A 14,042-nucleotide genomic window follows, 5' to 3' on the forward strand; every position below is an offset into this window, starting at 1 on the left:
AGCATTACAATAGTCCAGGCGGGAGGTGATGAGGGCATGAGGGCATTTGTTGGTTGAGATTTGAAGTTGCCACTTGTTAGACCAATGTGACACATAGTCAAGGTCTTTTTGAAGGGTAGTTGCATTGTTGGTGGTATTGAATAGTTTAACATCATCAACAAAGAGAACATAGTTGCTTTTAATATGATCACAAAGGCCATTTATGTAAAGTATGAAGAGTGTTGGACCTAAAATGCTGCCTTGGGGAACACCACTATTAACATGTACAGGATTTGATAGAGCGCTTCCTATTTTGACCACTTGTTGTCTGTTTGACAGGAAAGCAGCTATCCATTTATGTAGGAGTCCAGAAATGCCATAGGATTTTAGTTTTAGAAGTGATTTGTTGTGTACCACTGAATCAAAAGCTTTACAGAAGTCTATGTAAACTGTTCCTATTGCTTTGCCCTGATCGAGATGTGTAGTCCATATGTTTTTGCAATGTAGTAGTTGTAGATTACAGGATAATTTTTTTCTGGAACCAAATTGTTAGAAAGTAGGTTGTTTGTCTCTAGGTGGAGGGTAATAGATTGGTTAATGATTGATTCTATGACTTTGCAGGTGATGCAACATAAAGAGATTGGTCTGTAATTTTCAATTAAGCTAGGGTCTCCCTTTTTGAAGATAGGGATGACCTTGGCTTGTGATCATTGGTAGGGCAAGGTGCTGGTACTGAAAGATTTTTTCAAAAATTATGCTTAGAGGTTCTGCAATTGCAGTGGAAAGCTTTTTTAAGAAGTATGCACATAGTCCATCAGGTCCAATAGATAGAGATGGTTTTAGATTGCATAGTGTCTTTTCAACATTGTCTTCTGTAAAATCAATATGTATAAGATCACCGTAATCATTGTAATTGTCTGTAGTACGACTGGGAAATATTGCGTAAGTGTTGTTGCTATTTACAAAGATTGAGCCGAAGAACATGTTAAAGAGATTGGCTTTAACGGTTTCGTCAATACAATGTTTGTTGTTTGGTATTAAAATATTAATATTAAAAAAATGGAAAATGGGCTCAAACCCTGAGGGTCATTATAGGTAAAGAATTATAGGACTAAACATGTCACCAAAGCTCTCTTCCACCAAGCAAAAATCCTGTGAGGACAGCAAATACAACTGAGAAGTTCAACAAAACCAACAGATATGAATTCTCTTTATCTAATTGGCAGTATAAATGATCTGCTAGATTTTATCCAAAAACCTGCCTTAAACCAGATTAAACTGGGCTAGATAATTCATTTAATTCATAAACCTCTAAAATTAAACTATAGCAAGTTCAAGTATCTTGCCCAAAGATAACAAATTGAAAACACAAAGCAGTCCAAGAGGCTTCACCAACAAATAGTTCACAATGACATTTTAAAAATCCAATTGTGTAATTCAGGTGTTTCTCAATCTCAGCAACTTCAACATGTGTGAACTTAAATTCCCAGAATTCCCCAGCTAGCTGTTTCTTCAGATTGACAAACACCAGTGTAATTCCTTTGTCCTTCCAAAGGTGTGTTTACCATCTCTGTATCTACTTGAACATACTTCCTGGTTGTCTAAATCAGCCAGAAAAGCCAAGGACCAATTAGGTATATCATAGATTACATTATTTCAGAAAAAATATGCATATTCAGACTGCATAAATGAAATATGTCTATACTAGCCCAACAAATTTACATTAAAGGAATATAATTACAGTTATGGACTTTAAGTTAGAGGAAGATAAACACAAAATCTGGCAAATATAAACCAGTGAGCCACTGAGATGTCTTCTTGAGTTTCCACAGTTACTGTTATAAAAAAATTTTCTACTCGGAACAGCCCAGCAGGATAACTCTGTGTATGTGCAAAGATGGCAGCAATGTTATATTGCTTCATTACCTTCAAAATTCCAAATCTGCCTATATCGGTGTTCTTCAACCTTGGCAACTTTAAGATATGTGGACTTCAACTACTAACATTTCTGGCTCGGGCATTCTGAAGTTGAAGCGCACTTACCTGAAAGTTGCCAGGATTGAAAAACATTGGCCTCTCTCACCAATTCAAAATATAGTGATGAACAGTTGTATTCCAATACATCTTCCAACACGTTTCCCCAGATTTGGGAGAACTAGTTTACCTTTCAAACTACAATCCTATGCTTACTATTGTTAGAAGAATTATCCTTCTGGGTTCAGTTCCAAGTGGGGAAAAAAGACACTGGAAACATGGAGACTGCTTGGAAAGATGGTTTAATGGTGGACAGGATCACAAGGTTTGAGTTCCTGAACAGAAAAAGGGCGAGATGCAGCGAGTCCCTGGGTTTTATGCTCTCTCTGGCTTTGAACTTCCTGGGGCTCAGAAAGAGTATCCTGATTGGTTGTCAAGATTCCCAGGGGGTGGGGATCTTAGCTAGCCTTGCTGGCTGATGTAATCTTCCCAGGTGCCATGTGGTGAGTTTCTGTTGCTAGATGGGTCCTATTGTGTTAGTTTCTGTTGCTAGATGGGTCCTATTGTGTTGCAGATGATGGTCCATTGACAAAGGGGGGGGCAATAAGGTGGGAGCTGCTTCGTCTTTAAAACATGTTTCTCCATTTCTCATCCAGGGAAACATAATATTCTGCCTTTTTAATATTTCCTAAAATATTTCATTCTTCTAGGAAAGGGGCTGGTGCTAACTTCCTACACTATCTAGAATCCGCCTGAAAGAAACAGAGGACTTGCTTGTATAAGTAAACAGGTTTAGACTTTTTTTCATGGCCAGACCATTCAGAAGTGTAGGTAATGAAGGACTAAGGGACTAACTTTAGAACAGAAGCCCTGTATACTTTCACCAATAACTGATCAATGGGAGTAACAATGATTTTGGTTTTTGTTTTCCTACTGCAAAGAATACAAACATTTGGGTAAATGATTAGGGTATGGCAGGGTTTGTGACACGTTTTTGGAGATTTTTGCTTAACTACCGTTTATTGAACAAATTAAAAACTTTGCAGCCACCATCTATTAAGATTTTTCCACAGCCGTGTCTTTTTCCACTGGGGGGGGTCTCATCTGCTGCCTCTTTAAGGCTTCGCCTACTCCAATCAACTTCCCAGGCTTCCTCCGGCCCCACAAGACACGTCACTGGCAAACCGGGAAGCCGATGGGTATCGTCCCTTTCCAGCCTTGATTGTAGCGAGTGGGCTACCGACGTGAAACCATGAATAACGTCGTGGAACAAGAGCCTTCGAGAAGGTCGGTCGGGGCCGGGCAGCTTCAATGCAGGCAGCGGGGAAAGTCACACACCTCCCTCCCTGCCCTTATCGGCTTTTTCCATCTTCGGTTCACAGCGAGCAGATCGCTGCAGAGTGGTGACTCAGAAGGGGCGGGGCTACGGCCTGTTTCTCCTTCTTGAGGAGTGACTCATCAGTGGTCGCGCGGAAGCCCCACTCCAAAGGAAGGCGCATTACCTCTGCCTATTTATAGCCTCCGAAAAGGCTGAAGAATGACGTCAGGCAAACGGTAGGTGGGCGGTGACCGGGTTTCGGCCTCGCCCCACGATTGGCTTGGCTGCACTCCCCCCCCGCTCCCCCGCCCCCCCCCCAATCTTTTGGGATGTCTTTTTGAACCTGGAGCCATCAAACGTGCGGTGCGAGAACCCGGATGACCGTTAGGCGGCAGCAAATGGATCCCCGAATCGGCGGAGTCTCTAGACGTATAAGAAGAGGTCGTCCGGATTTTTTGGTGCTCTGAAAAACGACATGGTTGAGGCGGAGGTGATTTAACGGCAGCTGTACCGTTTTCCAGCATAGGTTGCTCACCTCCTGAGGTCTTCAAAATTAGCAGCTTTAAGACTTGTGGACTTCAACACCCAGAATTCTCCAGCCAGCAGAGCTGGCTGGAGAATTCTGGGAGTTGAAGTCCACAAGTCTTAAAGCTGCCAAGTTTGGGGACCCCTGTCTAAGGGTAGCCGAAGTCATGTTTCTCAAACTTACCAACTCCCCAGAACTGAATGGAGGATTCTAAGAAGTCCACACATCTTAAAGTTGCCAAGTTTGAGAAACTCTGTTTCTAGGATCCCATGATATATATCCTACCCAAGGATCCAAGCAGAGGCTTATAGTTGTTTCCTTTTCAGTGTAAATTTATTCGTATACAATTAATGTTTGAGTACAGGTAGTCTGATTTACCACAATTCATTTAGTCACCACTCAAAGTTACAATGGCACTGAAAAAAGTGAGTTAGGACCATTTTTCACATTTACGACCTTTCCACAGTCTTGCAATCAAAATTCAGATGCTTGGCAACTAGTTCATATTTATGACCATTGCTGTGTCCCACGAGCATGCGATCACCTTTTGCAATCTTTTGACAAGCAAAGTCAATGGGGAAGCCAGATTCATTGAACAACCGGATTACTAATTTATCAACTGCAGTGATTCACTTAACAGTTGTGGCAAGAAAGGTCGTAAAATGGGGCAAAACTCAACAAATGTCTCACTTAACAACAGAAATTTTGGGCTCAGTTGTTGTAAGTTGAGGGTTTTTGCCCTCCTGTTGATCATAAATGGAGTGGTTAAGAGAGGAGCAGGTACTCAAAGGTCTTTTACAGTTCTGGGTGTAGTAATCCTTGAGTGCTGCAATTTTATTTTTGTAACAGTTCTGAAGTAATGAAGCTACTATGAAGGATCATGGTGCAATGGAATTACCTGGCAATCTAGCAAACTATTTAAATTTCTAGAAGCCTTGTGAAATGAAGCTTCTGTTTACTTTAGTGTGAGGTTACCGGTATATTATGATTTCTTTTAACCTATCTAAAATGCAGTGGCTACTGCATTTTTTTTTCAAGGGGGTGGTTGTAAATTGCAACCTTTAATTTTATGAATAGATTTTAGTATGAATTGATATTTTAACTGGAGATAGTACAGTCACAAGCATCATCTGATCATCTGATTTGTTCAAAGGGAAAGCTTATGTTTGTATTATGAAAAGGAGTAATAAATGCCAGCTCAAAAATAATAACAGTTTAGAATAAGAAGAAAAGAAAATCAGTTATGAACTTTCAGACTGAATAGCTATGTTTTTGGATCTCTTGGTGGCATCTTCAGGGGCAGAGTGAGCTACTTTGCAGTGTACTTCACTGGTAATGGACTAAGTTCTTGTATTTATAACTGGCAAGATGCTCTGTTTGGCCTATATGACGGAATTCCAAGAAAGCTGATTTCTCATCTATATAGATTTCTGATTGTTCTATTTTGAAGAACTTCCAAAAGAATTGGTTCCTGATTTGCCTCTCCTTGAATGTGGCTGCCGATTGGTATATGAATGATAGAATATATACACAAATAACTTTTGAATTTTGGTATGGAGATTTCTGAGAATACAATGGATTGGCAAAAACCCCAAACAAATGGATCACCAAACGAATCAGTGTAGAAGTCTTACTGGACACAAATGACCAGACTCTACTTATCCTACTTTAAACCCATTATGCAAAGCCCTAGCTCTCTGTAAAAGCTCTAATGCTGGGAAGGAAAGAACAGAGGGTGATCAGTAGGAAGATGGATACATGCAGTTGCAATAGCAATGAGTGCACTGTTGGAAGAGCTGAAGGACCAAAGGATGGACAGATTGGCATGAAGAAAATCTATCTGTGCTGGTGCTAAGAATTGACAATAACTTGGTGGCCTGCAATCAATCAATCCAGACTTATGACAATTGATCAATTTTGGAGAAATCCAATAAAATCTGTTCCTCCTTAGCCAGTTTTTGAGTCAGACTACTACTCATTCTTTTTGTTGTGATTAGCTAAGGCTGTTAAGTCTTGTTGTGGCATAAGGCTAGGACCCATGTTTTATTGATTTCCAAATTCTCCTCCTTCTTGTTGAAGTTATTGGAATGTTTATGGATCTCGATAGTATGTCTGTGTAGTGGTATATGGTAGCTTGACAGGGTGGCCAATACTTGTGTGTCTTTGAATTAGATGGTGGGTCAAATATGTTCTTTGACATTGATTATAGCAATGCCTTTCATATTCTTTAAGCCAAATATACTCTATACCACAATAGACTTGTGGTTCCAATATACACTTCTACACAACTACAAGGGATGGTAAACCCCTAATGATCTGCCATCCTTGAGTGATCAGATGATGTGCTAATGATGATTGGTTGGCTTGTAGAATGCTTTTAGGTTATGTCTGCTTTATATAGGTATTTCTCTAATAATTTTCCAATATGATCTATAACTTTCTCAATATAGGGGAGAAACATTTTCCTATTAGAAGTGGTTTGCCTTGCGTGCACAGTGTATTTATTGCTGTTAGTTTTATTACTCACCTGATCTTACTAGCATTAGTTTATAGAGCATTAACAAGGTGTCTGAAGTCATCTGATAATCTTGCAGTGTCCTAGATTACTCTGGAACAGTCAGTAGGAGTTTTGATGATGCTTCACTTCTGGGAGGATGATGGAACTTTTATATAAATAATGACTCATGTTTGTTGGTTTTCAATACAGTATGTCTTAGTTGCAGGTAGTCTTTGACTTATGATCACACAATTGAGACTGGAATTTCTGTTGCTAAGTGATGCAATTGTTAGTTGAGTTGTGCCCAATTTTACAATATTTGCCTGACCTAGAATCAGTTTTCTTGGGCTCCTGTGATATGGTCCAGTCAGAGAGCAGCTTGCCAAGTTCAAATAGAAGGGCCAAGAAATACACTACAATGTAGCTCACTCTGCCTCTGAAGATGCTACAATTGTCAGTGAAACATCAGAACACTAGAAAACTAGACCATGGATATTTAGAATGAAAACTCATCACTGCTTGCTTGACACCAGCTGTGAAAGTCTTACACAAGTACATAAGGAAAATTACTTTATGCTGTTGTCATTTAAATTGCTTTGTCATACTGTTCTGTTTTTTCAAATTATTTTGTTTTCACATGTCCACATAGCTGTTAAAACATTAACTTTTGGTTTTTAAAACTTTTCCCTTCTGTCTTTTAAAGTTCATGTTCATTAACTTCATCAAGCATCATTGTCTTAGTCTTACCTTTGTATCAGTTTATTCAATCTTCTTTGCATATGTGTTTTGCAACTTGATTCTCATTTGTTGTGTCTATATGACTAGTCAGTTTTCTTTCATACTGATCACTCATTTTTGTATTTAATTTATATTCAGCATCCATTCATTCTAAATCTTATTATTTTTGTTTTACTGCATGCATTTCTTAAATGTGTTGAATTTATTTTTAGATTTCCCTGACATATCAAACTCTCACTTCAGTATAATTAAGTAGAGTAGAAACAATCATCAACTGCATATTCATGGAAAACATTCCAGAATTCAAGTCTACTTACTTTATCATATGTTTAAATTATTAAATAATTTAATAAACTTTCCTTTCTTGCAATCATACATATCTGTGTGACTTTCTAAAGAGTAAAAACCTTTTTGAGGCACATTCTTTGCCTGAGAAGAAACTACAGTGAATTTCTTAAATGTTGCTTATTGTCGTTTCTCATATTTTTTTGATTAGAATTTTGCCAAATATTTTGTAGGTATTTTTTATAAATTACATCCCCACCACTCACTTTGACTGTGTTTCTTTTTATGGGGAAATAATTATGACATGCTTCCAACCATCAAGCATAGATGTAGTCCCAACACACATTAAAAAAGTCACATACTACTCAGTAAGCAACACCATCCATATTTTAACATTTCTCTAACCATTTTCTACATCTGCAGCCTGACTATTTTTAACATTCATAGTAGCAATTTCTTATATAACTTAAATTTATTTGTTTAAATTCAACTCAACTTAAGGTATCATTGTAGATCTCTTACTTTATAATTGTCCCAATTAATTCCATTATTTTTATTTTTAATTCCATTCACTGTGATGGAAATGCCTGGTTTTACCCTCTTTGCCCACTTACAAAACATTTCTTTAATTTCCATCAAAATCACTGCATTTTCTTTGCCTCTTCTAGTTAACTATTCCTTCAGCTTTCTGTCTAACTTACCTTTCTCTTTGTATACACATTATACTTTATCTCATTCTCATTTTTTAATCTGGTTCTTGATTTTGCTACTATACAAAACATCCTTTCTCATCCTTTTCAAAAGTTCAAACCATTAATATAATTGTTGTATCTTTCACATTATCTTTATTGATGCCCATTTACTATTTATCCCTCTCAAATTTTAAATGGTCTATATGCAGGATATTTTCTTCTTCTGCAGTCATTCTACTATCACTCTAGTTTGTTTTGCCTTTTCTTTCCTGTCCATTTCCCACCCACCCCAAATTCATTCTTGAAATAACCAAAATGCTCTGTCTCACATTCAAAACCTCTAATCGTCTCAATTTTTCATATTAACAGTTCACTAGTTCTTTGAGTTAATTCCTTTGCCATGTGTACATGTGAATAGATGTATCTGAAATTTGTAGACTGACAATTTCATTCAATATACACACACCACAACATAGTTGTTTTGGATTTTGTCTTAGGATGTTGTCTGAATCCTAGCAGGTATAGCTTGTAATCCACTGTTTTATAGTTTGGAATATTGTGCTATTTTAGCAATTTGTATTCATTCAATCATTGTTTTAATTTCTGGGATGTTTTAATCTTTGTACACTGTTTAGAGTCACTTCTCTGACATGGGTAGCTCTATAAATTTCTTAAATAAATCAATACTTTAAATCAATAAGTCATCATTAATCAAATCATAGCTTAGCATGTTGTGTGACTATAACCACTATTTTTTATATCACCATGGAACAAGCATTTTTTTCCACATTTCTAAGACTGGACAACAAGTTCCTGTTAATATAATTATCCTCTTCCTGTTCCTGGTTATATAAATAGAATAAACAGATGGAGTACCCGTGATTCTTCTAAATTTAGTTTTATTTTTCAATTTGGTAGCAAAAACCAGAACTGAGCAAAAGCAGTCTCTGGGTCTTTTCACGTGACCTACTCATTTCTTAATTTCCAAAATCTGGTGGCTGGATTTCTACATGTTCAGCTATCAGGAGTTAAACTGGAATATTGACTTAGAATTTGCAAATGAGTTCTTTTCCACTCCAGACAATCTGAGAGTAGAGACCACCTTAACTCCACAGGTAGCAAAAGATGCTCTTCAGCCTGAGAATCATTGCAGAAAGCAAGCTGGTAGTGTAATATTAGAAAGAATAATGTGAGACACTAAGAGAGTCACTCTGCATGTCTTGTGGGGCCACAAATGATCAGATCCCAGCAACTATAACATATCAGACTTTGGGGCTGAGTATGTTATATTAGGCATAACAGTAGAAGATAACTGGAACTTGGGGAGGCAGCCAAAGGTTGGATAATGTCATTATTTTTTCTCATTTTCAGGCATTTATCTTTATTATGAAATACAGATTGATGTCATATATGAGGGCAAGAGAGAGAACACAGCCAAATTGTAACATTAAATGAATTATGGATTAGATGCCTTAACAATTTTTCAGAACCCTGTAGTAGTGAGTTTAAGCTAAAATTACTTCCATCAAGGTTGCAAAATCTCCAGCCTGCTGGAGGTGAAGCTCAAAGCAGGAACACCCTGTAGACTTTATGGAGAAGAATGTACAGTAATATCACAATCTGAATTTGACACTAGTCCATAAGTGAGTCATTTTCTCTAGAATTCTTCAGTGAAAGAAGCTAAAAGCACTCGAAGTTGGTCAGTGATATGTAACAAATTTCACTTACTACTTGTTCCCATGTACTGCAGAAGAAAGTTAGCTGTTTTTAAACTTGTTATAGGTTTTTATAATAATGGCAGTAAAGAAAGCTGATGTGATAAATGCATTCCAGATTCCTGTATATTTTGTGGGTGGGTAGGCTTTTTACATTTGAAAAAATGTACCAATGTATACTCTAAACAAAGAAAACCTTTTTCTTTCTCTTTTTTCAGAATTATAGGTATATGCACAGAGAGTCAATAGACTTCTTAATGCTATTATAAATTTCAACAGTGATTGGCATACGCACTTGCAAGATTGACAAGATTTTTTGCTTGACTACTAGCTTTGCTAGAGCTTAGATTGGAAAGGTCTGTTTCCTTCCTTCTCAAACCTGTCAGTAAGAAAAGGATAATAGTAAGAAGGAACCCTATCATTTTGAGAATACAGAATGGAGTTTGCACTAGCTGAAAGAGAATATAGCCTTTTAAGAAGAAGGAGTAATTATATGGTGAAAAGTGGCAATTAAAACAAAGTAATATTACCAAAGTAATATTATCAATAAAGTAGTTGAAATATATTGACTGAGATGTGGCCTTTTTCATTCATGAGAACTTCACCTGAAGGCCAGATTTAAGGTAGTTATCATCTTGATTGGGAATCTAAGTTTCAGTTGAGATGTTCACTTTGGTCATACTACATATCAAATCCTGGTTTGTTTAATCATTTGTTTATTCATTTGATTTGTATATTTGCCCATCTCAAATATATGACTAGGGCAGCTCACACATTTAAAAACATCTAAAAAACACAACCAATAAACAAGGTACAATACAATAAACAGTACAAATACAATAACCCCTAAAACCAAATGAAAAACCTAATTAAAACCAAAAACAACATAAAAAGCAGGCATATACAAGTCATGGTTCAATCAGTATAATGATCTAACAGATTCCAAACCATAACCAGCTGGTCCAGAATGCAGCAGCGCGGGTAGTGATGGGAGCAGCATGGCGTTCCCATGTAACACCGCTCCTGCGCGAGCTGCACTGGCTCCTGGTGGCCTTCCGGGTGCGCTTCAAGGTGTTGGTTATCACCTTTAAAGCGCTCCATGGCATAGGGCCTAGCTATCTTCGAGACCGCCTGCTGCTACTGACGACCTCCCATCGACCCGTGCACTCCCTCAGAGTATTTATGTTCTTAATTCTGGCTGTGCACCGCCCTGAGTCCTTAGGGAGAAGGGCGGTATATAAATTGAAAAATAAATAAATAAATAAATAAATAAAACCAGATCTGCAGGCCCATTGACATTACTGTGTCTTTAGAGCCTTTCAAAAGGCAAACAGAGCTGTGTCCGATCCAAGATTTTTTTGGGGGGGGGTGATGTTCAGGTGGGTGCTGTGACAGAAAAGATCTTTAGAGCCTGGATCTTATCAGATGACATTTCTTAATGATCGGGATCTGTAACATACTCTTTCTGCCAGACCTCTTTGCCTATCCTCTTTCCGGGTAGATAGTACCTGGAGAGAGACTCCCTCAAATAGCCCTGCCCCAATATAGATTATTTATTAGCACCTTGGACTGAATCTGGAAGTAGCCTATGGAGCAGAGATGCATTGTGTGCTGAACATAACTGCTCGCTCCACTTCATTTTGCATCAACAGAAATTTCTGGATGCTCTTCAAAAGCAGCCATACATTACATGTATATATCGAACAGATTGAGATAATATAACACTTTAAACTGAAAGCTTGTGTCTTGCACTGGCTTCCAACCATGTAGAGCCACTAGCCAGGTGCTCAATGACCTTTTGGATAGTACATGCTGTAAATTGCCCAGAATACAAGATAGGCAAATAAATTTCATAAATAAATAAGTAAATACATGGCTTCTTTGGGGAAGATGCAACTGAGATGGGAGAAAACACTTTGGATCAGTCTATAGAGACTTTTAGGGGGTACTGATGGCAGCAGGAAGGGAGTAAAGCAGCAAGCTTTATTTTTGTGAAGTTTCCTCTTGTAATAGTTATACGACTATCACAAAGACTATGTCTTAAAATTGAAATGAATTTAATATTGTATTAATTGTGTTGCTTAGCTAAACTGACAAAATCCCACAATTACTCATTTTTGCCATCATTACTCTGTTTCCAACCAACTTTTAAAAAAATATTCCAAAACGCTTTCATGTTTGTACCCATCTCATAATGATGGTAGAAACAATGTTTTCTACACTTAGAACTTTCCCTCAAATCATGACCACAAATCCATGTGACCCATATGATAAGAGAGATGCTTAGATCATCTAATTGCCTGCCTCTTGAGCATGACTGTTGACTACTCAAGTTCCTGCTTTTTGTACTTAGGGAAACACAAAGAACTCTATGTGACATAGTGAAAAAGAGCAATGACTCAGCATTTGTCCAAAACTGGCACTTAATTATTTCTGTGTTGCTTCCTTTTAATACTGTGATTAGCAATCAAAGCTATAATAAAGAAGAACATCCAAATTGGATCATTTATAAGGACTTACTAGAAACAGTTAGCTACAAACACATTTTATTTATGCTAAAAACACACATGAATATTTTTGTCTGTTTCTCTGCTTTGTCTCTTTGTAAATATGTAAGCTAAATAAATATGAAGCAAATTCCTTAGAACTGTGATTTGCAAACTATGAAGAAGTCCAAGGAGTTATTGGTAATTGCTGCAGGAGGTGTTTTCCCCAAATTTTCCCCTAGAATAATTTTGTCCGTAGATTGATTAGAGAAAATGGGGAAGACTATCTGAGCCACATGCTCTTCCATGTATTGTTCTAGAACCGTGATGGCGAACCTATGGTACGCATGCCACAGGTGGCACGCAGAGCCCTCTCTGCAGGCACGCCAGCCATCGCCCCAGCCCAGCTCCACCACGCATGTACACGTGCCTTCCGCCAGTCAGATGGTCTTCGGGTCTATGCCGCACATGCGTGGTGCGCATGTGGGGGACACACGTGCGCCTGGGCGCATGCATGGGTGCGCTCACATTGCATTTGCGGGGTTCACATGTGTGCCCCCTGCACCCCATTATGGGCCTGGAAGGCCTTCTGCACCAACCTGTAAGCCAAAACAGGGCTCAGGGGTGCCATGCGAGGCCCCACTGCACCCTGTTTTGGCTTCCAGGTTGTGCAGGAGGCTTTCCAGGCCCAAACGGGGTGGGCCTCCTGCTGGCAAAGAGGCTGTGGTGGCAGGCCGTTCGCGCCAGCAAAGAGGCTGCGGGTGCAGTTCTAGTTATGGTTCTTTCCTGATTGAAAGGGTGATCGTTCACTCAAATGCCATCTTGTTTGATGGGACAAGAATGGTTGTGATGGGAATGAAATGGTTCAGAAAACTTAGCTGATGATTTTATCTGGCTGGTTCTCAGCACTAAGAAAATAAGAATTAGTTGAGGGCCAGTTTGGTCTAGTGAATAAGGCACTAGCCTAGAAACCAGGAACCATGAGTTCTAGTCCTGCCTTAGGCAAAAAAAGCTGACTGGGTGACTGCGCCAGACACTCTCTTTTAACCCAACTTACCTCACAGGGTTGTTGTGGGGAAAATAGGAAGTGGAAGGAGTATTGCTTGTATTGGCTGCCTTGAGTTATTTATAAATATAATAAAGGCAAGATTAAAACATTTTTTAAAAAGACAGCAAACAAACAAAAAGTAAGTAAGATGAAAGGTGAATCCCTTTAGTGTGGGAATCAGTACAAATACTAACAAAGATTTAAAAAGCAGTCAAATAGCAGGAGAGAATGAACCAATGCTCTTCTATGCAAAGCAGCATTGGGAAAGAGAAATGAGATGCATGGGCAGAAGCCAAGAGGTGGGGTAATAAGGCAGAGAGAGCAGCAGAGCAGAGTGCAAGGGATGGGGAAAATGCAGGGTGTGATTCTTTGGGGCTGTGTCTATGGAGAGTTAATGAAAAGAAGGACTAGGGGAGACATGATAGCAGTGTTCCAATATCTCAGGGGCTGCCACAAAGAAGAAGGAGTCAAGCTATTCTCCAAAGCACCTGAGGGTAGGACAAGAAGCAATGGGTGGAAACTAATCAAGGAGAGAAGCAACTTAGAACTAAGGAGAAATTTCCTGACAGTTAGAACAATTAATCAGTGGAACGACTTGCCTCCAGAAGTTGTGAATGCTCCAACACTGGAAGTTTTTAAGAAGATGTTGGATAACCATTTGTCTGAAGTGGTGTAGGGTTTTCTGCCTAAGCAGGGGGTTGGATTAGAGGTCCCTTCCAATTCTGCTATTCCATTCCATTCCATTCCATTCCATTCCATTCCATTCCATTCCATTCCATTCCAT

General features: G+C 38.6%; 1 protein-coding gene and 1 long non-coding RNA gene across 4 annotated transcripts in view; one reads left to right on the forward strand and one right to left on the reverse strand.

Annotated features, from left to right (window-relative positions):
• The window catches only part of ATF3 (activating transcription factor 3), a 42,772-nt gene extending 36,246 nt beyond the window's left edge, over nucleotides 1-6,526 (reverse strand). The window contains exon 1 of the mRNA XM_034427785.3: nucleotides 6,325-6,526. The gene's annotated coding sequence lies outside the window, so the exon portion shown is untranslated. The remainder of the gene's footprint in view (nucleotides 1-6,324) is intronic.
• Nucleotides 2,080-14,042, forward strand: part of LOC117671692 (uncharacterized) — a 30,098-nt gene continuing 18,135 nt past the window's right edge. Inside the window, exons 1-2 of one of the 3 annotated variants that reach the window (XR_015731529.1) lie at nucleotides 2,080-3,240; nucleotides 3,336-3,507. This is a non-coding gene — a long non-coding RNA (uncharacterized LOC117671692). Of the gene's footprint in view, nucleotides 3,508-9,942; nucleotides 10,290-14,042 lie in introns of those variants that run through there. The other 2 variants (XR_004592976.3, XR_015731528.1) reach the window with 2 other exon arrangements.

This window comes from Pantherophis guttatus, chromosome 1 (genome assembly GCF_059756535.1).
Source record: "Pantherophis guttatus breed Tessera chromosome 1, ASM5975653v1, whole genome shotgun sequence".
NCBI classification, from domain to species: domain Eukaryota; kingdom Metazoa; phylum Chordata; class Lepidosauria; order Squamata; family Colubridae; genus Pantherophis; species Pantherophis guttatus.